This window comes from Protopterus annectens, chromosome 5.part0 (genome assembly GCF_019279795.1).
Source record: "Protopterus annectens isolate FY-2018-M chromosome 5.part0, PAN1.0, whole genome shotgun sequence".
Taxonomy (NCBI): Eukaryota; Metazoa; Chordata; order Ceratodontiformes; family Protopteridae; genus Protopterus; species Protopterus annectens.
The window spans coordinates 1,430,109,812-1,430,133,521 of NC_056735.1; the positions used below are offsets into that span (position 1 = coordinate 1,430,109,812).

A 23,710-nucleotide genomic window follows, 5' to 3' on the forward strand; every position below is an offset into this window, starting at 1 on the left:
TGAAGTGTTGTTACCAGGACAATTTTATTTGAGTATAAATGGATTGTGAAGTTTGCTACCACTGGGGCTAAATGATCCTTTTACTATACAGCTTATTTTAAAAGCTGGAATACTTAAGCATTAATTAGTGATGCATATTCATGTGATGGTTTGTTTACTATTTAACTACTGTTTTGTTGCTGTGTTTTTATATTTGATACAGTGCAGTAATATGTGAAAGCTTGTATGTTTTTGTAATAAAGGATGTTATGTTTTATTTCACCACATGTTTTCTGGATTATTTATTGATTTTATATTGGTCACTTGTACCCTGCAAGCTTAATAATAGGATCCCACTGTTAATAGCAATCAAAACAGTGTGTCATTCTTTAAGAAAAAGTTAAAGCTACACATTATGGATGATCCAAGTGTATTTGCTTTCAAGATTGCATTAAATTACTCCTACTAGTTGACTCCTTGTCTACTCCACCTAGTCACTGTGCTTGACTTATCAATCATTTGGAAATTATTTTATCTGAAATGTTTTTTTTTGATGTTGGCATGTGCATTATGCAATAGAGGATTTGTGCATGTACTATCAGTGGCAGCTGGTGAATTCAAAGATAGGGGGAGGCTGCAGGAAACAAATGGGGGGTAGCTAATTGGAATGGGGTGAGGCTTTGTTACAACAAGTCAATGACCATTACTTTTGATCACACAACAGATGGGGGTCATTCATTTTCATCCACAGACTGCATAAGTACCCACTTTTCATGACCATTTTATTGACTATATACACCTCATATTTCAGACTGTAACTAACAAGGCCAGCGTTAGATGAAATGGAGCCCTAGCCAAAGGACTCCATGAGCCCTCTGTGTTGCACATTGCCTCTCTGTGGTTCCCCCTATCTTGATTGCAAATAATCCAGATAGACGACATCTTTCATGGTTTTTTTTTTACAGTTACTATTACTTTTTAACTTTTTCCTCCATCATTTTAACACATCCTGGCTGGGCAAGACTCCACTGTAATAATTGTAGATTAAGTAAATTAATAAAACCAGGAGCTTAAGGCACATAGGCTCCCAGAAGGCACAGAGTTCTAGATGCCCTGAGATGCATCTTAAGATTTTTTTTAAACAATCTTTTGATCCATTGATGGCCTGAACAAAAATCATGAGTAAGGAAAGAAATTCAGCTTTATTTTTCTTTCAAGAGAAAACATAAAACAGTAGCTCCAATAAAGTGAGATGTCAAATGCTTGCAAGGATCTGTAAAGCCTATCTGGGAATTCTTCTTACCTCACTACCCTTCCTTCTGCATGCTCCCTTGGTATTAAGAGTGGGATGAAAGTAAAAGCACAAATGGACACAGGCATATAGTATACACCTGAGGGTCTGAGGAAGAGGCCAAAGCAACTGGACAAACCCTAAACAAGGATAGGGAGTAGATTCAGACTCCACATACGGAATCGACCAAAAACTTAAACCTGAGAACCAAAAGCTGTGAGCAACGGTACTTACTTACTTATTTATTTATATTTATTTACCAGGGTAGTGCATTGATATTAATATAACATTTGTAGGCACAGCTGAGTTAATAGGATCACATCAAAAATGAACAAAACATATTTACATATACAATGATATGCTAAAAACAAATATATATACATATTTACAAATGCAAGAATATACTACAATGTTTACTTCAGGAAGCAGTTAATGCCAAAACATGGATGGAAAAATTTTATTATGCTTAGCAGAGCTTTATGATAAGATGTAGCCATAATGACTGAGATGGCGTATGCTGCAGGGATAGCAGCATATCATTATATAGAGAGGTGTGACTATATTAGAAGAGGCAAGTGACAGTAGTTGCAAGAAAGGGCACCATGGGGAAAAGACAAAGAAAAGGTGTGAAAGGCATGCAGAGGTAAGAGTAGGGGAAAGGAGAAGGAGTGTGAGAGATATGCAAAGAGAAGAGAGAAGTAAGGTGAATGAGAGACAGTACCACTGTGCCAGTTATCAGTTGTGATCACATACAACCTACCCAGCCTGCCACAGACAGTTACTTTATGTGTAGAGTAATGAAGAGTGTGATGAAAAATAAAAAAAATGATAATAGCCAACTTGCTATTTTTAGATAAACTGCAGGCCTTCTCCTGAACATAAAGTCATTTCCATCACAGACACCCTCCATATCCATCAGTTATAATTGCAACTGGTTCCCTATTGAAATGTTGGCACTCAAAATGCAAAGTGCTGACAAATAAAAATGCAGAAGAGAGAAAATCAAACATTGCTCTTTTCCTTTTTTCATAAAAACTTTTTATTTGCATGGAGGCAACCCCCCAAGCTTATATATACCAACCCCAAGATTCCCATGTGTCCGAGAAAAGGGAATGTTCTGAGAAATGTCAGTCTCATACTTGTCACATCGAAGTCCAGATATTTGATTGTTCACTCTTAACACCCAACATTTCAAACGGTTACCATTACAATCAGTAATATGACTCTGAAATTGAGAGGAAATGAATGAATACATACATAAAAACTGCCACATATGAATGTGTCTTCACAGCTCATTGCTGTCAAGAATATAGTGTGCAACTCACCACCCCCATACCTTTCAGCCTGTTTGTTGAAAAATTAAGTAGAAAGCTAAAAAATAATGGGAGACAAAGCACCTAAAGCAGGGTTAGCAGTGGGATGAGAAGATACATCCGGCGTGTGCACTGTTATATATTTAGAGAGTTGCTAGAATAACATCTTAGTAATTGCAGTTCTTTATTGATTTGTAAGAAGAAAACACAAACTTGAGAAACAAACCAAAATATTAGGCAACATCTGAGACATTCAGCAAAAAAAAGACAGTTGAGAGCATCTATGCCCCTCCACACATAAATACATACATACATATATTTTACAAACACACAGACACAGGCGACCATCACTTACATCCACTGATATGACTTTTTACTCAGAAGTTTGATTGTAATCAACTGAATGAAGAAATATACAACTGCCATGTGAGAATGTAGTTTCTGAGCTCACTGCAGCCAGAATAGTGTGCAACCCACTGCAAGCTCTCCCATACCTCTCAACCTTTTAGCTCAAGATCAAGGAGAAAAAAAAAGAGGTCAGAAAGGGCCAAAATTAGAGATAAATAATGCCCATATGTACATAGAAAGTTGTTTGAAGGCTTTACATTAGCATGTTTTTTTCCGAATGCTGTTAAGCCAGAAACTTAAATGTCTGTCATTATTTAGTGGCTGAAATCCTCACTTATTTTACTAAAGTGAAACATAAGTTCTACAAGGAACATACCAAAATGAGAGGCAAGATCAGAGACATCCTGCAAATTTAGGAACAGCAGAGAGCATCTATACCCCCACATACACACACTTAAATTAAAAAAAAAAAAAAGCTACTTACTTTCCATCATTCTGCATTCATCCATTCAACCATTCATCCATCCAGAGGCCATTTTTTCCAATTGCGGTCAGGGTGTCACATCAACAGTGACAATCATCTAGAGCCAATGCTTGCATCACCAGGTGGCTAACCTTGCCGTGGTTGTTCTTCCATATCACACAGACTCACACCTGTGCCCAATTTAGAGTGTCCAGTGTACCTACTGCTTATTTTTGAAATGTTGAAGGAAACTGTAGACCAAGAGAAAACCCACATAAACACAGGGAGGAGATGCAGACCCTACACAGAAGGCACCCCAGCCAATAATCGAATCAGAGAATATTTTGCTGTTAAGTGACAAGGCTGCGCACTGTGCTGTTGTGCTGCCTGCAGGGTGTATACGCACACACACTGCTAGTAAAAGAAAAAGTACAGTAAATTGATAACACTTGTTCATGCTTTCATATCTTTGCATGTGTCCATTACTAAATTTATTTCATTTAGACTACCTCAGTCACCTGAGGTAGCCTGAGCCAATAAAAAGTTTCCTCTCTGCTTCATAGAGTGGCCTGGGAAGGCTCTTTTCAAGTGACTTTTCTTCCTTCTACATCATTTATTTACTCTACATTTGAACTGCTTATAATGCCTGGCTGTTTTTGAAAGCAACCTAGTGATGGAGTAACTTGATTTCTGTTTTTTTCCTTCACTGGAACTTGGGCAGGGCTCAGACCTCTGCATATGTGCAGTACCATGCAAGGAGTTCCATGATCAAGTTAAAGGAATAAAACAAACAAAATAAATAAAGCTAGACTTTAAGAAAGTAAATTAAGAAAAAAATAATTAAATGTATTTTTTTCGGGAGTGGGGGGCTTCAGACCAGGAGCCAGTCTCATGAATCGCCTGTGTGTATTGTATTGTATTATTACATAATGGCTTATTCATATATAATAGTTTGTGCATGTGTTCTATTATATATGCTATAGTTAACTGTTATGTATCTATATCTTTATCTATATGTGTTTATATATTTTTTAAACTGTGTTCTAACATATGTACAGACATATAGGCTTCTCCCTTACCCATAATGCACCAACTCTGTTACCTCATATCCCATTTGCTACTTTCAGCGAAATACATGGTTTACCATACTTCTTGAACTGTTTTGATAAGTGTGACCTTAAATATTGTACTTGGAAAATGTTTGTTCTGGTAGCCATTACATCTACCAGACAGCATTGTCATCTCACAGTAAGAGGCTCTCCAGTTCGATTGGGGTGCCTTCTGTGCTGAGTCTGCATGTTTCCTCCCGGTGCTCCAGATGTTCTTCGTCTTCCATTGCTGCAGTCCTGACTATTGGGTATAGTCCGCGCCCAGTCGGCCCGAATACCAGAGTATAAGGCTGACGTCGGTCAGGGCGCATTAGACTGACGTCAGTACGTCAGGGTACTAATGCGCATGACCGACGCCATATCCTGAGTCTTTTTTGCGGCATGGTCCGATGCAGAAGCAATTTTGCGAGTGCAGGTTGGCGTATTGAAATATTTCCAAACCGGAGTTTCAGACCGAAACAGAGTTGGCTAAGTACCCGCTGGGGAACATTTTGGTTTTTCTTGCCTCAGTATTTTACCGGATGTCAGAAAAAGTGAATAACTGTATTTCTTGTGGGAAACAGATACCTCATAGGGATTATCATACCTTGTGTATACCTTGTTTAGGGCCTGAGCACGACGTTGTTGGTTGCCGCTCTTGTGCTAGGTTTAACAAACGCACTATTAAGAGGAGGTTAGATTGTGCCAGGTTAGTGTTTGGGAAGCGTTGCAATTATAAAATGCCGTCGGATGCTCCGACGCCCGCTTCCTCCAAGAAGCGCAAGGATAAAACTGTGAAGCCTAGGGTTGAGGAACCGGCAGTCCCGGACGTCGGTTCCTTAGAAGGCTCAGTGGAGCCGGAGGTTTTGCCAGGAGTTTCCATGGAGTCCCAGGCAGAAACTATACTCTTACAGGATGTGCCTTCTCAAGAGGTAGGCCAGGCTGAGGGGGCTTCTCAGGTGACTGTTCTTCCCTCTCTTCCCAAGGTAGTTAGAGCTTCTTTAAGAGGTAGGCCTAGTTCAGCTTCAGTGGGGGCTTCTCCTAGCATTTCGGGTTCTGTACCTAAGAAACATATGCTTAAAATGGCAGAAGATTTGATTACTATGATTAGGGGTTCTATGCGCCCGCCTGATAAGAGGCCTAGGGTGGAACCGGAGTTTGATAGTTTTGAACAGTGTTCAGAGGCTTCAGAATCTTCTGTGGAAGATATGCAGGAGTATCCCACTTATTCTGATTCTGATGTGGATGATTCCACTCCTACAGCTTCTCCGCCTGAGGATTTCTCATTTTCAGAGACCTTGCATTCCATGAGGGAGCACTTTAAATGGGAAGGCCAGGATTACTCTGACTCCAGGAAAAGGCTTAGGAGTTCTTGTTTTACCCCTGCATAGGCCTTTAGCTATTCCTCCTGTGTTGAATGTGGTGGAAGATGTTTTGCAGGGGCTTCCTGAACCCTGATTCTTTGCCTCCTGCTCCTGTTAAGCCTGATAGGTATTATAGGGTGCCCGAAGCTCATAAATATTTGTTTAAGAGTCCTAGGGCGGACCCAGAAACTATTTCCCAAGGGCCTAAGGGTGTAAAGGCTTCTGTGGTTAAAAATCCTGTTCCCACTGATAAAGAGGCAAGGGCTTTGGATAGGTGGGGAAAGAAAATGTATACTTCTTCCACTCTAGCCATGAGAGCTTTGAATTGTCAGTTTCACATGCTAAAATATCAGAATTATCTCCTTTCACAATTGAAATCTAAGGTGGATGCTTTGGCGGAAGGTATTGAGTGTAAAGAATTGCTGGATTTGGTTCATGTGTCTGAACAAGTGGGTAAGCATTCTTTGCAATGTGGTTTTGATGCTGTACAGGCCTCCTCGAGGGTGGCTGCTACCAGTTCTGTTCTTCGCAGGCATGCCTGGTTGAAGGATCAGAATTTAGCTGAGCATGTTAAGGCAAGGATTTTGGATGCTCCTTTACAGTCTGATGTGTTGTTTGGATCACCTGTGGAAGCAGTTTTAAAGAAAATGGAGGACAAAGCTAAGTCTATGCAAACTGTTAAAGATTTTTGCAGGTGCAGCCACCCAAGTTTAGTAGAAATTGGCCTGCTAAGGGGTGGACATATCCTGCTTATGATTCTCAGTCTAGGGTAGGTCTAGACGTGGTAGGGGCAGGGCTCAAGGTTCTTTTAGGCCTAGAACAGGGAGTTCACCTGCTCAGACTTCTGGTGAGGGCAGGGTCAGTCCTTTGGTAAACAGACCCAATGACCTGTCTATTCAGCTGCCAGCTGATTCACGCTTGGCAGCTCCTTTAGGAGGAAGACTGTCTCTTTTCAAAGAAAATTGGGACTTAATTACTCAAGACAAATGGGTGTTGGATATCGTTCACCACGGTTACAGATTTTATTTCCATACAATGCCCCCTTTCAAAGGCATGCCAGACGTTCCTCCTCCACAAAGAAAAGAGGCTCACAAGCAAGTTTCTCAGTTACTGCACATAGGGGCCATTCAGCCAGTCCCTGTATCAGAAAGGGGCCTAGGATTTTATTCCCGCCTGTTCCTTGTACCAAAGAAGGGAAACACGTGGAGACCGATTTTGGATTTATCTATCCTCAACACTTATCTGGACATTCCCAAGTTCAAGATGTTGACGCTACAACAGCTTTTACCTCTGCTGGGCAAAAATCACTGGATGGTAACTTTAGATCTCAAAGAAGCTTACCTTCATGTGCCTATAAGGCTAAGTTGCAGGAAGTATCTGCGGTTTCGAGCTGGAAATTCTCATTATCAGTTCTCTGCATTGCCCTTTGGCTTATCTACTGCCCAGAGTATCCACAAAGGTTCTGGCTCCAGTGATAGCTTATTTCAGGCTTCAAGGAATTCAAATCTATCCTTACTTGGACGACTGCCTGATTCTGGCTCAGGAAAAAGAAGTTCTTCTACAGCATCTGGAATATGTTATCGCAGTGCTAAGATGCCTTTTTTGGGGTAAAAATTTTGTTTGAACCGGGGGGGAAAAAAACTGTGCTTGATTATTTGTTTTTGGAATTTGTGCATTATGCAATAGAGGATTTGTGCATGTACTATCAGTGGCAGCTGGTGAATTCAAAGATAGGGGGAGGCTGCAGGAAACAAATGGGGGGTAGCTAATTGGAATGGGGTGAGGCTTTCTTACAACAAGTCAATGACCATTACTTTTGATCACACAACAGATGGGGGTCATTCATTTTCATCCACAGACTGCATCAGTACCCACTTTTCATGACCATTTTATTGACTATATACACCTCAGATTTCAGACTGTAACTAACAAGGCCAGCGTTAGATGAAATGGAGCCCTAGCCAAAGGACTCCATGAGCCCTCTGTGTTGCACATTGCCTCTCTGTGGTTCCCCCTATCTTGATTGCAAATAATCCAGATAGACGACATCTTTCATGGTTTTTTTTTACAGTTACTATTACTTTTTAACTTTTTCCTCCATCATTTTAACACATCCTGGCTGGGCAAGACTCCACTGTAATAATTGTAGATTAAGTAAATTAATAAAACCAGGAGCTTAAGGCACATAGGCTCCCAGAAGGCACAGAGTTCTAGATGCCCTGAGATGCATCTTAAGAATTTTTTTAAACAATCTTTTGATCCATTGATGGCCTGAACAAAAATCATGAGTAAGGAAAGAAATTCAGCTTTATTTTTCTTTCAAGAGAAAACATAAAACAGTAGCTCCAATAAAGTGAGATGTCAAATGCTTGCAAGGATCTGTAAAGCCTATCTGGGAATTCTTCTTACCTCACTACCCTTCCTTCTGCATGCTCCCTTGGTATTAAGAGTGGGATGAAAGTAAAAGCACAAATGGACACAGGCATATAGCATGCACCTGAGGGTCTGAGGAAGAGGCCAAAGCAACTGGACAAACCCTAAACAAGGATAGGGAGTAGATTCAGACTCCACATACGGAATCGACCAAAAACTTAAACCTGAGAACCAAAAGCTGTGAGCAACGGTACTTACTTACTTATTTATTTATATTTATTTACCAGGGTAGTGCATTGATATTAATATAACATTTGTAGGCACAGCTGAGTTAATAGGATCACATCAAAAATGAACAAAACATATTTACATATACAATGATATGCTAAAAACAAATATATATACATATTTACAAATGCAAGAATATACTACAATGTTTACTTCAGGAAGCAGTTAATGCCAAAACATGGATGGAAAAATTTTATTATGCTTAGCAGAGCTTTATGATAAGATGTAGCCATAATGACTGAGATGGCGCATGCTGCAGGGATAGCAGCATATCATTATATAGAGAGGTGTGACTATATTAGAAGAGGCAAGTGACAGTAGTTGCAAGAAAGGGCACCATGGGGAAAAGACAAAGAAAAGGTGTGAAAGGCATGCAGAGGTAAGAGTAGTGGAAAGGAGAAGGAGTGTGAGAGATATGCAAAGAGAAGAGAGAAGTAAGGTGAATGAGAGACAGTACCACTGTGCCAGTTATCAGTTGTGATCCCATACAACCTACCCAGCCTGCCACAGACAGTTACTTTATGTGTAGAGTAATGAAGAGTGTGATGAAAAATAAAAAAAATGATAATAGCCAACTTGCTATTTTTAGATAAACTGCAGGCCTTCTCCTGAACATAAAGTCATTTCCATCACAGACACCCTCCATATCCATCAGTTATAATTGCAACTGGTTCCCTATTGAAATGTTGGCACTCAAAATGCAAAGTGCTGACAAATAAAAATGCAGAAGAGAGAAAATCAAACATTGCTCTTTTCCTTTTTTCATAAAAACTTTTATTTGCATGGAGGCAACCCCCAAGCTTATATATACCAACCCCAAGATTCCCATGTGTCCGAGAAAAGGGAATGTTCTGAGAAATGTCAGTCTCATACTTGTCACATCGAAGTCCAGATATTTGATTGTTCACTCTTAACACCCAACATTTCAAACGGTTACCATTACAATCAGTAATATGACTCTGAAATTGAGAGGAAATGAATGAATACATACATAAAAACTGCCACATATGAATGTGTCTTCACAGCTCATTGCTGTCAAGAATATAGTGTGCAACTCACCACCCCCATACCTTTCAGCCTGTTTGTTGAAAAATTAAGTAGAAAGCTAAAAAATAATGGGAGACAAAGCACCTAAAGCAGGGTTAGCAGTGGGATGAGAAGATACATCCGGCGTGTGCGCTCTTATATATTTAGAGAGTTGCTAGAATAACATCTTAGTAATTGCAGTTCTTTATTGATTTGTAAGAAAAAAACACAAACTTGAGAAACAAACCAAAATATTAGGCAACATCTGAGACATTCAGCAAAAAAAAGACAGTTGAGAGCATCTATGCCCCTCCACACATAAATACATACATACATATATTTTACAAACACACAGACACAGGCGACCGTCACTTACATCCACTGATATGACTTTTTACTCAGAAGTTTGATTGTAATCAACTGAATGAAGAAATATACAACTGCCATGTGAGAATGTAGTTTCTGAGCTCACCGCAGCCAGAATAGTGTGTGCAACCCACTGCAAGCTCTCCCATACCTCTCAACCTTTTAGCTCAAGATCAAGGAGAAAAAAAAAAGAGGTCAGAAAGGGCCAAAATTAGAGATAAATAATGCCCATATGTACATAGAAAGTTGTTTGAAGGCTTTACATTAGCATGTTTTTTTTCCGAATGCTGTTAAGCCAGAAACTTAAATGTCTGTCATTATTTAGTGGCTGAAATCCTCACTTATTTTACTAAAGTGAAACATAAGTTCTACAAGGAACATACCAAAATGAGAGGCAAGATCAGAGACATCCTGCAAATTTAGGAACAGCAGAGAGCATCTATACCCCCACATACACACACTTAAATTAAAAAAAAAAAGCTACTTACTTTCCATCATTCTGCATTCATCCATTCAACCATTCATCCATCCAGAGGCCATTTTTTCCAATTGTGGTCAGGGTGTCACATCAACAGTGACAATCATCTAGAGCCAATGTTTGCATCACCAGGTGGCTAACCTTGCCGTGGTTGTTCTTCCATATCACACAGACTCACACCTGTGCCCAATTTAGAGTGTCCAGTGTACCTACTGCTTATTTTTGAAATGTTGAAGGAAACTGTAGACCAAGAGAAAACCCACATAAACACAGGGAGGAGATGCAGACCCTACACAGAAGGCACCCCAGCCAATAATCGAATCAGAGAATATTTTGCTGTTAAGTGACAAGGCTGCGCACTGTGCTGTTGTGCTGCCTGCAGGGTGTATACGCACACACACTGCTAGTAAAAGAAAAAGTACAGTAAATCGATAACACTTGTTCATGCTTTCATATCTTTGCATGTGTCCATTACTAAATTTATTTCATTTAGACTACCTCAGTCACCTGAGGTAGCCTGAGCCAATAAAAAGTTTCCTCTCTGCTTCATAGAGTGGCCTGGGAAGGCTCTTTTCAAGTGACTTTTCTTCCTTCTACATCATTTATTTACTCTACATTTGAACTGCTTATAATGCCTGGCTGTTTTTGAAAGCAACCTAGTGATGGAGTAACTTGATTTCTGTTTTTTTCCTTCACTGGAACTTGGGCAGGGCTCAGACCTCTGCATATGTGCAGTACCATGCAAGGAGTTCCATGATCAAGTTAAAGGAATAAAACAAACAAAATAAATAAAGCTAGACTTTAAGAAAGTAAATTAAGAAAAAAATAATTAAATGTATTTTTTTCGGGAGTGGGGGGCTTCAGACCAGGAGCCAGTCTCATGAATCGCCTGTGTGTATTGTATTGTATTATTACATAATGGCTTATTCATATATAATAGTTTGTGCATGTGTTATATTATATATGCTATAGTTAACTGTTATGTATCTATATCTTTATCTATATGTGTTTATATTTTTTTTAAACTGTGTTCTAACATATGTACAGACATATAGGCTTCTCCCTTACCCATAATGCACCAACTCTGTTACCTCATATCCCATTTGCTACTTTCAGCAAAATACATGGTTTACCATACTTCTTGAACTGTTTTGATAAGTGTGACCTTAAATATTGTACTTGGAAAATGTTTTTTCTGGTAGCCATTACATCTACCAGACAGCATTGTCATCTCACAGCAAGAGGTTCTCCAGTTCGATTGGGGTGCCTTCTGTGCTGAGTCTGCATGTTTCCTCCCGGTGCTCCAGTTTCCTCCCACATTCCAAAGACATGCAGTAGGTGGATTGGACATTCTAAATTGCCCGTAGTTGCGAGAGTGTGTGTGCAAGTGAGTGGTACAGATGAATTACCTCTGCAGGTTTAGCCGCCTGGTGGTGTAAACCTTGGCTCGAGATGATTGTCACTGTTGAAGTGACACCCCGACCCCACGTGCAAAATGGGAAAAAGGGGTTGAGGATGGATGGATGGATTATATCTGCTAGACGAATTTCAGAAATTCAAGCATTGTCTTCAAAATCTCCATACTTGATTTTTCATAAGGATAGAGTTTTATTATGAACCAATGCATCCTTTCTTTCCAAGGTGGTGTCAGAATCTATTATGAAAAAGTCCATTAATTTGCCAGTTTTCTTCCCCAAATTTACTAACAAAGGCAAATACATGTTACATTTACAGGATGTTCACAGACAATTATGTTTTTACCTGCAAAGAACAAGAGACATAAGAAAAACAGACCAGTTGTTTATTTCCTTTGCAAACTTGAAACTGGGAAAACCAGTCGCCAAACTAACTTTAGCCAGATGGCTAACTGGTTGTATCTCATTTATTTATAAAAAATTGTGCGTTACCTTACCACAAGCTGTACAAGCTCATTCAACTAGATCCATGGCAACATTTTCAGTTTTTCTTTCCAGGAATTCCATGGACAACATGTGCAGAGCAGCTGCTTGGGTTACTTCCAATACCTTTGTTACTCATTACAAATTGTATCTGGTCTCCAGAGGTAGAGCATCATATGGTTCAACTGTGCTCATGAACACCCTTCCTTGAGTCCACCTGGGATTTTAGGTAGCTGGGGACTGTCCCATCAGTTTACGATAGAATGAAAATTGACAACATCAGATAAAGAAGTTGTGTACTTACCATAACATTCCATCTGTGTTGTCCGTTTTCATTGTTCCTCAATTCCCCACCCACCAACCCCATCCATTGCAAATTTCAGGAAGAATGAGTTTTTAGGAGACATCACTGTCCTTTGTATTGTGCTTCAGATATTTTATGTATTGACTGCATGCAACCTTTCACCTTCCTTTATCTATGCATAGTAAATATTTCTTTCTGACAAAAATTAGCAAACAAGATCTGAGGTAACTTAGGGTTGGTGCATTGTGGGTAAGGGAGAAGCTCAAGAGTTTTTTAGTTGCCACGAGCTTTAGCAATGGCCATCTCAGGTCCGTGGGATTGGATCCAAACCAATCAGTTGAGGAAGAATGAAAATGGACAACACAGATGGAACATTACAGTAAGTACATAACTTCTTTTTATGTTAGAGGTTGCTCTTAATTACTTTATGGTTTATATAGTTTAGTGTTGTTTTCTTTAAATATTATGGAATGATAAGAAAGATACCTTGTGTAATGATTTATGCTTGTGAAATCTGTGACAACACCAAGTTGAAATTGTAAAGAAATTAAGCCAAAAGATAAAAAAATAAATAAATCATTGCTTAACACACCATACAATCCAAAATTATTTTAGGTGACTTTAACTTAGAAGGGAAACTCTTTATACATGAATTTACTAATTTTTCTATTAATACAGACTTGAACAGCATATTACAGCAACAGTCACTGCTGACAAAATTGAAAAAAAAAAAAGAGTAAGCACCTTTGACTTGGTTCGGTTCTAACCGCTTTCCTGATAACATCTCAGATCTAGGTAATATTGTTGACTAGAACATTTAGTGACCATCTACCTCTGTTTGCTTGTTAGTCTCATCTAAAAGTTCAGAGATCTCACTTTTATTAATTTTCAGAGAACACAAAGTCCTTTCATAACTATGTTTTCAATATGGATAAATAAACTCAGTACACGGCAAGCGGCTTCCATGTACACATGTTCCTTTAATTCCATTGAAAAACTTTATAAAACACATTAAAAAAATACCACAAAATAAAAGCTAAATAGTTGAGTGCTTTCATCTGTTAATTCGACATCTTCAGAACTGCTAGCTACTAACACAGTAAGCTTTAAATAGGCTTTCAAAAACACACACTCCTCAAAAATAACCAATCAAAACGAATATTCAAGTAATATATCTAGTTTTTTAACGGAATTAAAGGGACTTGTGTACGTGGAAGCTGCTTGCCATGTACTGAGTTTATTTGGATTGTGGATTTGTATTCGGTATGTGGGTTTGGTTCTTTCTTTCTTATGTTTTCAATATAGCATTAATATGAGGATTCATCATCATCCTCTCCTTGTTTTTTCATTTTTATATGAGTTGGGGTGCCGCATCAAAATTAGTCAATTTGACCAAATAATGTAGAGTCAATGTTTACATTTCCAGATTGCTAGCTGGTCCTTATTATGTAGTCTTAACGTAGTCTGACCAACGTTTTATTCAGAGTTTTCTGCAAGTCTTTAAATTAACAGGTTTCAGTAAACATAGGAGAATGAGCTCATCCTTTCTCCAGTTGACTTCAGAAATTAAAGCCCTTTTGACAGATGGGGCTCATTTATAGGAATAATATTCAACTAAACTAAGCTGATAAACTTGTGTGGACAAGGAGTAAAGTCAAACATGTCTAATAAAAAAGTCTTGCCTAACTTCAAACATTTATTTATTGATTGATTTGATTGATTGATTGCAATAATCTTAGAAAGTTCACAGCATCTCTAGGCTTTGGAGTCCTGCAAAAACTGTGTGGCCTGACCCCTCTCCCCCAGCTGCTCTTTTTACATAGCTATCACTTCTGTTATCACTTCAGCAGTGTAATTCCACAGTGTCTCACTGTCTCTCTTGCCAACAAACTTTACATGATAATGCTTTTGACCTGCCTCAGTTTTAAATCTTTTCCAACTTACACAATCAAAAGAAGAGAAAAATACTTCTGAAACTTAAAACCAATTTTACCAGCAGCTGATTGACTTCTACCACATTATTTAAGACTTACTGCTTAATGTAGGGAAGTACAGATCTGTTTTTATTCATGTTGGTACAAATGATCTCATCCATAAGGAGACTCTGACCGTTAGTAGAGAACATACAGCCCTCTTAGATGTCACAGCTTGTACAGGTATTAGGATGTCTTTGTCATAAATCATATATTGGAAGGAGAGTCAGGTCACTGTGAATGGAAAGATTTTTGGGTTAAATACCTACATGCAAAAAAATGTCCCATTTCAAAAAATGGAAATGTGTAAAACATCCAAGCCTAATTCTGGGCACACGTGTTTAGGCAGGATGGCATGTACTTGTCAGTATCAGGAAAGATAATTTTTACAGCAGATATTTTGCAATATTTGAGAAACACAAGGCAGGATTTTTCCTGGGTCAAAAATTTAACAGTTTACCAACAGCAGCATTTGATGAATCTCTGATAACTGTTAAGTCTAGGAGCATTACTAATAAAGTTTTTTTAATTGGAAAATTTGCTACGTTCCTATAAGATTGATGTTGTTTGCGAAACATGGTTAAAGAACAATGACTGGAAACCAGTTCTGTCAGGTTATAAATGTATTTACTGTAACAGACATTATAACAAACATCAAGTGGAGGTGTTATGATAGGGATTAAAGATTGTCAGGAGATCTGTGATTATTATGTGCTCACTGAAAACACCAATACCTAACCTGAACTAGGTTTCAGTAACTATGCAGATACATATGAATTCTTGGTAAATGAAAGTTTCCAAGTCAGACATTTTGCCTCTGAGGCTTTTTAAGTTCCAAAGAGCCACCTTGACACCTGATAAACTGGAATTTGTCAGGGTAGAATGTCTAATAATTTCACTTTGCCTTAAAAAGAGACACTATTGGGAAGAAAAGTGTTTTGCCCATATAAATGAAAATCCTCAAAAGATAGGTTGCGGCCCATTCCCGATGAAGCAGAAAGATCTGTATATTACTCTGTCCAAGGGTTTCACAAACTAGATCTCCATACAACTTACACAGACAATCCTTGACACAAGTAATGGTTGATTTGTGTTTAGGCATCATTCTTGCTGAGGGCAGAATACTAATTAAAACAAGGGATTTCCCAATTTTAAGAACATACAAGGATTACTTAATCATGTCCCTTGGTATTTCCTCTCTGATGGGTCACTTGATGTCATTCACCCATGCATGAGCAACAGCAAGGTTGTATTAATGTTTATGATGTCCCTAATCCTAGTGCTGTTGGTGGGGACTAACAAGAGTCATTGTAAAACCAGTGAAGAGAAAGAAGCAGCTCTATTGCAGAAAAATAGAGGAATCAAAGCACTAACTAATAAAGACAGAGAGAGTATAAGGAGGGGGATGTAAAGATCAAGTGCCAGCCTTGTGCTTACAGAAGGTGAGATGCATGATGAAGTGGACTACGTACTTGGGTGAGCATCTTAGGACCATATTCTGTGCTAAACAAGTAAAATAGCCTAAGGTTTTGACCTACAGCCTGCAGGAAAGGTATCAGTAGCAAATACATGATTGAGAGAGAGTCTTGCATGTTATCTCCAAAAATAAGTGTGTGTGTGTGTGTGTGTGTGTGTGTGTGTGTGTGTGTGTGTGTGTGTGTGTGTGTGTGTGTGTGTGTGTGTGCGCGCGCCAGGAAGAGAAGTCTATGAAGCAAAGACATATTAGCTTCTACAAAGATTAGCATATCTGCAAGTATTGGGGGGAATGAACTGAAACACTTATGTAAGCCTTTCAATTTGGGAGAAGAGTCTCAGGCAACACTTTCTGTAAGGGCTTGAAAGGTTCCAAGACTGGATGGAGCCCCTTTTGACTTAGATAAAACTTTTAGGAGACATTGCTGCTGTTTAGGGAGGAAAGAGGAGAATCATACCACTCTGTGGTCCAGTAGCTTTCTACCAATCTGCCATCTGTGGAAGCCACAGTTTTTCCTTTACGTTGGGAAGATTAGAAAAGATTTTCCCCTAAGTGCTGATGAGTAATCAACAGGGCTTTATGAAAGATAAATCTGAAAGCCCTGACTGCCTGCCCTTACTTTTTAACAAAACCATGATCAGTAAAGATTTCTGTATTCCCTCTGTTCCTACTTCTTATAATACAGTATTTGACTCCCTGTCTGGGTAGCATAATTGGCAGTTGCTTGAAAGGTTTGGTATCAAAAAAATTCTTGTCTGTTTACAAACAACCTGGTCTCCATAGCCTTTCTTCCTTTGAAAGGGGCCAGGCAGGAATGCATATTGCCCTCCCCCACTTTTATTCATTTTGGCCAGGGAGGCATTGAATTTGTATGTGATACAGCACTGAAAACAACGCAATATCCTGCTGACAAAGAATGACATTTTATTTGTTACTTCCAGTTGACACAGAAGGTTAGACTTGTGAGCTGCAGTTCCTGTGATACAAGGTTTGATTCCCTCAACTCTCATTTGTTGACTTTGTGACATTGAGCAAGTTCTTTAACTAGACAGTAGTTGGCGGACAATAAAGAATTTGGGCTAGAATCCTAAATTGTCTCCTGGACTGCAAACCTGGTAACTACCTGTGAATCATGTTGTTGATTCTCAGACAATTGTGTTACATGAATGCTACTTAAAACACAGGGACAAAATCAATATTAAAGGAAGAAAACATATTGTAACTCAATACATTGCCAGACTTCTTTTTATGTACCATTGTTGAACAATATTTTAAATGATTCTTCTATAGTAAATGGGTCCGCTAATACTGTTAGAACTCCAGGCATGATTTCCTGATCATACATTTAAATTTACTATTGTATACTGAAACTTAAAAGTTTAAAACGTTAAAGTTAGATCAACGACAAGAACATAATTTAAAATATTAAATGGAATAGAAATATTCCTTTGTGGATTGGAGTGTTACATGATTAAATGTCCCAGGATGATACTTGCCTGAAGATCTCAATGCTTTGGTCCATTCTGATGTAGTCTCAGGACGAATACTGGTTGAAGATAAGACAATGCATCTTCAGCACTGATTTTGGCTTCAGCTTTCAAGGCTTTTGAGTGGGTACTCTCCATGTTGAGGAAGGAGGCATCTTGTACCCATTCGGCTCCATCCTAACCCCTCTTGGATCCTGTTGCCATGTCTGCTCATCCTATCAGACAGAGAGAGTCAGCATCTTTAAGCCTTGAGGGTTCTCACTTGGCAAGATCCCCTTTTGATTCTGGCCCATCCCCAGAAGCTCCCACTCGAGAAAGTCACAGGAAATGGACTTGGAAGAGGAGGCATGTTGGCTCTATCTAAGAGTCTGTCACTGATGATGTCATTTTTGAGGAAGGGGAGGGATTCCCAAGATTCATCCTTGAATTGTTGAGACAGAGAGGGATGTTGGTCTACCAGAGCCTCTTTCCAAAAAGAATTGGTATTCCTCAAGGCTTTCAGAGCTAGCTCATCTACTTTCTGGGTGGTCATACCCACTTATGAGTTAATTGACTTGGTCTTTCAGTGAGTCTGGAAGGAAACCAATCTGGTGGAGCCTATTCCCAGGAAACCAGAGAAAAATCGGTTGACCCCAGGAACAGGTTCCATTGGGTAATAGTTCCCCACTAGACGCCATTATGGTTGCAGCAGGCACTAAAAAGAAACTCTCAGAAAAGAGCAGATCTGTCCACCCCCCCAACAGGGATTCAAGGGTGCTGGAAGATTTGGGAAACGGACTTATGCTTCAGCAATGATTGCTGTCCATACGTCAAATTATTTGACTCATTTCTAGAGGGATCTGTGTAAAGAACTGTCCAAATTCATCTTGATTAACCAGCCTGAGTTCATAGGGTGCCACCTTGCACTCAGCATCACAAATTGCCAGGCTTCAGAATCAAGAGTCCTGTTTCTACACCAAGAAATACAAACGTAATGTTGACATAGTCCTCACTGCTTAACAGGTAACAAAAAAAAAAAACAACAATAAAATTGCATGGAGCCAAGTACTGGAATAAACACTGTTCAATACCAAATGAATTTAAAAATAATAAACCATATACTGAAGTTTATTTATGATTGAGTGCTTTCATCCTTCGAACATGGGAATTCATCAGAATCTAAACTAAAACCATTACATCACGTCCTTTTATAAGGCAAGCACCACTGAAAAAACAAATACTGTTAAAAGTAAACTTATCCTTGAATCATAAAATAACATTTAAAGTAATAAATTATATTTAAAAACGTTTAAAAATATTAAAAAAAACATAACTGACTTGTATCAAGTCACACCTCCTCTGAAGTTTCTAAATACCATAGGACTAATATTCCAAAAGCAAACATATACAGAAGTATCAGGATGGTCAGAATGTACACTAAGGTCCTAATGCATCTTTCATGAAGTTAATTGAGTAATAAAATATAAATCAGATAATGTCAGATGATCAAACACAATAATACATTAAAAACATTATAAAATAGATTATTAATGAATATGTTAATAAATATCAATCAAGTGACTTGTAGAACAAACAGGAAAGCCCTGACTGCCTGCCCTTATTTTTTAACAAAACCAGGATCAGTAAAGATTTCTTTACTATTCTTTAATATATGATCTTAAAACCTATTATAACTTGGCAACAGGGAAACATGCTCATTCAAACCAGGTGATGAAATAACATTCAGTCTGAGTTGCCGCAGCATCTCTTTATATTCCAGTTTAGTTTGCCATTGCCCTCCTCCTGGGTCCTCATTAACGTTTTCTTGAGATCCTAAGCTTAAATTCTTTAGACCCCTTGAAAGTCAAGGTGTGCTGAAATGTACACATTGTTCACATTTTTATTTTGTATATCACACTTGTGCTCATAGATTCTTTCTCAATGCTCTTTCTGTTTTACCCACATAAAAACTGTGACAATTTGAACATATGGCAATATAAACTGCCCCTGATGTGGAAGAGTTGCAGGTCTGCAATTTTACAATAGAACCAAGACCATTTTCAAGTGTTAAAGTGTCAGCTGGTAAAATAGTACAGTAGTTTAGCTAAGGAAAACAAAGGGAGAAAATACAATGTTAGTCTAAAAGAAAAGGCAGCTCTGAATTATTCAATAAGTAACAAAAGTGTCAGAATTATGAAGCCTGATAAAGGAGGTGGTACTGTACTGTTTAATTATATAGAAGTGCAGTGGAGAACATTTTCCTTAACTTTGATACATACATTTCACTTTATAGGAATGAAGTAGATGGTAGCCTACAATCAAACTGATCTGTATTTGGAAGATTTTTTTTGAATAAAAGGATTACCAAGGATATTTACATTTTTTAAAGATTTCAGAACCAGTCATTCTGACTATTTTTGGTATTCCTAAAATCCATAAGGACATTATCAACCCCCCCTTTTAGACCATTTGTGGCAGCGCAAGCATCTAAAACTTATCCTTTAGCTGTTTTTATTGATTGTTCTCTTAAACCTGTTTTTAAGGTACACCCACATTTACTGAAGGATTCATAGGATTTTCTAGGGTGATTAGCCCCTAGTGTTTGGAGTAAAGATGTTGGTTTTCTCATGAAGATGTATTTACTTTTATACCCCAAGAGGAGGGGATGGAATGGTTCCTTGATAGTTTAATTGGCTGTGATTTTTATCAAATTAATTAATTACTTTGTTAAGTGAATTGATTTCCCTAGTGTTAGACAATAATGTTATCATTTTTGAAGAGGAAATGTTCAAACAGATAAAGGGGGTTGCATTGGGTTTGCCGTGTGCCCCATTAATGTGAATTTAGTAGTATTGGCATGGGAAAATACATTTATTTTTAAATCTGCATTTTTTAAGTTTTATTGATTATACCTTAGATTTCTGGACAACATCTTTATTTTGTGGGATGGTCCAGATGAACAAATTGACAATTTTATATTTTATTTAAATAGCACTGCTAGCATTTTTAAGTTTATTTTTAATTTTATTAGATGGAATTTTAACTACCTGAATGTTACAATATCTCAGTCTGATTTGGGTTTTAAATCTAACATTTTTAGGAAAACCACATTAGTAATTCATACTTGCATTTTAAAAGCCACCATACCTTTAGCCACAAGAAAGGTATTGATAGAAGCTAGTTTATCAGGGTGACTAGAATGGCTCCATGTTTGTAGAATTGGACAGTAAGTTTAATCATGTAATGAGGATGTTTGTAGATAGAGGTTACTCGTATGAGTTACTAATTAAGACAATGAAGGAAATTAGGAATAAATGAATATCAAATTGTAAACCCCTGTTAGGTTCATATATGACGTCATTGGCAAGTAATATAGATGAACATTTGGGTAACTTGGGTGTGGATTTTAGTAAGCCCATTGTAGTCCAGTATAATGAAGGTTTTAACAAGGCAAGGAGGATTAGTAGGAACAATTGGAATATTCATCAGGCAAATCCATTAGTTTTTGAAATAACTGTTCCAGACCTCAAGTTTGCTTTTAAAACAGCTAGAAATGTTTAAAGTTTCTTTGAGCACTCCACAGGGGTTGGGGTGTGAATAATAGGTATTGGATGAAAAGATGTGGTTGTTATAAGCATTGTACTGGTATTTTACCAACTGACACTTTAACGCTTAAAAGTGGTTTTGGTTCTATTGTAAAATTGTAGACTGACAAATGCTCTTCACCAGGAATAGTATATAAGTGCCATATGTTCAAATTGTCCCAGTTTTTATGTGGTAAAATGGAAAGAGCATTGAGAAAAAGAAACTGCAAGCACACGTATGATATTCAAAATAAAAACATGAACAATGTGTTATTTAATCACACCTTGACTTGCAAGAGGTCTAAAGCATTTACATTTGGGATCTTGGAAAGAGTTAATGTGGACCCAAGGGGAGAACAATGGGAAACTAAACTGGAATATAAAGAGTTGCTGTGGCAATTCAGGTTAAATGCTATTTCATCACCTGATTTGAAAGAGCATGTTTCCCTGTTACCGGTTGTAAAACTATGGTCTGCCAAGTTCTAAGTTTTTAAGACCATATATTATTAACTTTTACTGCTTGTTCTATAAGTCATTTGATTTAAATTTATTTCATATTGTTTGTGATGTTTTATTATTCTGTTTGATTATCTGACATTTCCTGACTGATTTATATTTTATTAGTTGAATGACTTCATGAGAGATGCATTAGGACTTTATTGCACATTTAGAACATCCTCATACATTTATATATGGTTGCTTTTATAATATTGAATCCTATGGTATTTAGAAACTTTAAAGGTAGTGTGACATGATATGAGTATGCTATTGTGAGTTTATTGATTTTTAAACATTTTTAAATATAATTTTAAACTTCAAGTGTTATTTTATAATTCAAGAATGAATTTGCTTTTAATGGTGTTCACTTTTAAATGATGATCATTTTTTCAAATGGTGTTCACTTTATAAAAGGAAGTGATGTAGTGGTTGTAGTTGAGATTTTGATGAAGTCCCTGGTTCAAGGGACAAAAGAGATTAATCTTTAATAAACTTCAGCATATGGTTTATTATTTTTAAATTTGTTTGGTACTTAAGAGTGTTTATTCCAATACATGGCTCCATGCAGCATTACTGTTGTATTTCTTTTCAGTCCTATCTCTATGTCGGATAGCTTCCAAGATCTATCTTATTCAGACCCTCCAACCCTCCTCCAGCTGGGGTCAATGGCTACGTCAATCACATTAGTATATCAGGCAAGATTCTACATGAGAGTTTTACAATGTATACTGTCTATACAGTTGCCAATATTGCACCATCTGCTTCATTTCTCAGTACATCTCACATCAGTTTGCAGGGACTATATTCATTGGCAGTTGACCTCCTTATTAGTGACGTGGAGTTGGCCTTTCACCTTTCCACTCCCTAATGCCACTGTGTCCACAGATGCCTCCCATTTGGGGTAGGGAAGACATTATGAAGTGAGGATGGTTTCACATCAGTGTCCTGGAGATGAGGGTGGTCCTTCTAGCATTGCAGACATTCCAGAATTCCTTCCCCAAGGGTGTGATATCCATTCAGATAGAGAACATTGCAGTAGTCTGGTGTATCTACAAACAAAGGGGAAGCCATTCATACCCATTATGTCAGGAAGCCATGAGGGTGTGGCAGTGGGCAATGTCTTCACAGCACTTTCTGGAGGCAACACACATCCAGGAAGTTCTACTGTTTTGGAGGGTAAACTGAGTAAATCTGTTCTTCTGCTTCATGAGTGGTGTCTCAGTCATTCAGTGACAACTAAGATTTTCAGTGACTGGATCCAGCCTTATTGTGATCTTTATGCCTCCCACCTGAACACTAAGTACAGCAGCTACTTCACCCTAATTCTCCCAGAAGGTCAGTCACTGAGGGCTGCTTTAGTGTACAATTGGCCCCCAAGGTTCCTGCATGCATTTCCAACTTTCTGTCTCATAAAACCAGGTTTCTACAGAAAGCCAGGAGGTGGAAGGCAACAGTAATTATCACTGCATCCTTTTGTCCCTGGCAGGTATGGTTCTTTTTTCTCTGGTCTCATCAGAAACACCATTCCTCTGTGCTGGATCCACTTTCAGACCCTCCTACTACATCTGTTCTGACAGCCTCACTAAGTTATAAAGACCCTAAAATTGACTGAATGGTTCCTCCAGTTAGAGTGATGTCTAGAGATGCCAGGCTTTTTACTTTAGTTGTATAGATTTTCTGTTCATAACAGAAACCAAGCACTATGAAGGTTTACATAAATAAAAGGAAGAGGTTTGCTATTTGGGCTCCCTCCAAAAGTTTAAACCATTTTTCAGTACCTTTACCATATATCCTATACTTTTTGTTGGGCTTGTTTCAGAAAGATGCTAGTTTTTCAGTGATCAAGGTAGAATTAGCAGCCATATCTAAATTTCACTTGGGACAAAACCAAACCTCCTTTGCTTTTTTTAAATTTTCTGATGGTTTTTTGAAGGGAACTTTCTATCTCAGACCTCCAGTCAAAGATCCAGTTTCCCATTTTATACAGCAGCCTTAGCAGAACTAAAATTTCTGTCTTGGAAAATTATTTTCTAGTAGCTGTCATGCCACCTAGGAAGATCTTTGAGATGCAAACATTGTCCTACAAACCTCTCTAACTGATTTCTCATAAGGATAAAGTATCACTGCAGACCAATT

At 38.1% G+C, this 23,710-nt stretch overlaps 1 protein-coding gene across 2 annotated transcripts in view; it reads left to right on the forward strand.

Moving 5' to 3' along the window:
* PCCA (propionyl-CoA carboxylase subunit alpha) overlaps positions 1 to 23,710 on the forward strand; it is a 4,227,722-nt gene that overhangs the window by 4,102,022 nt on the left and 101,990 nt on the right. The window lies entirely within an intron of this gene.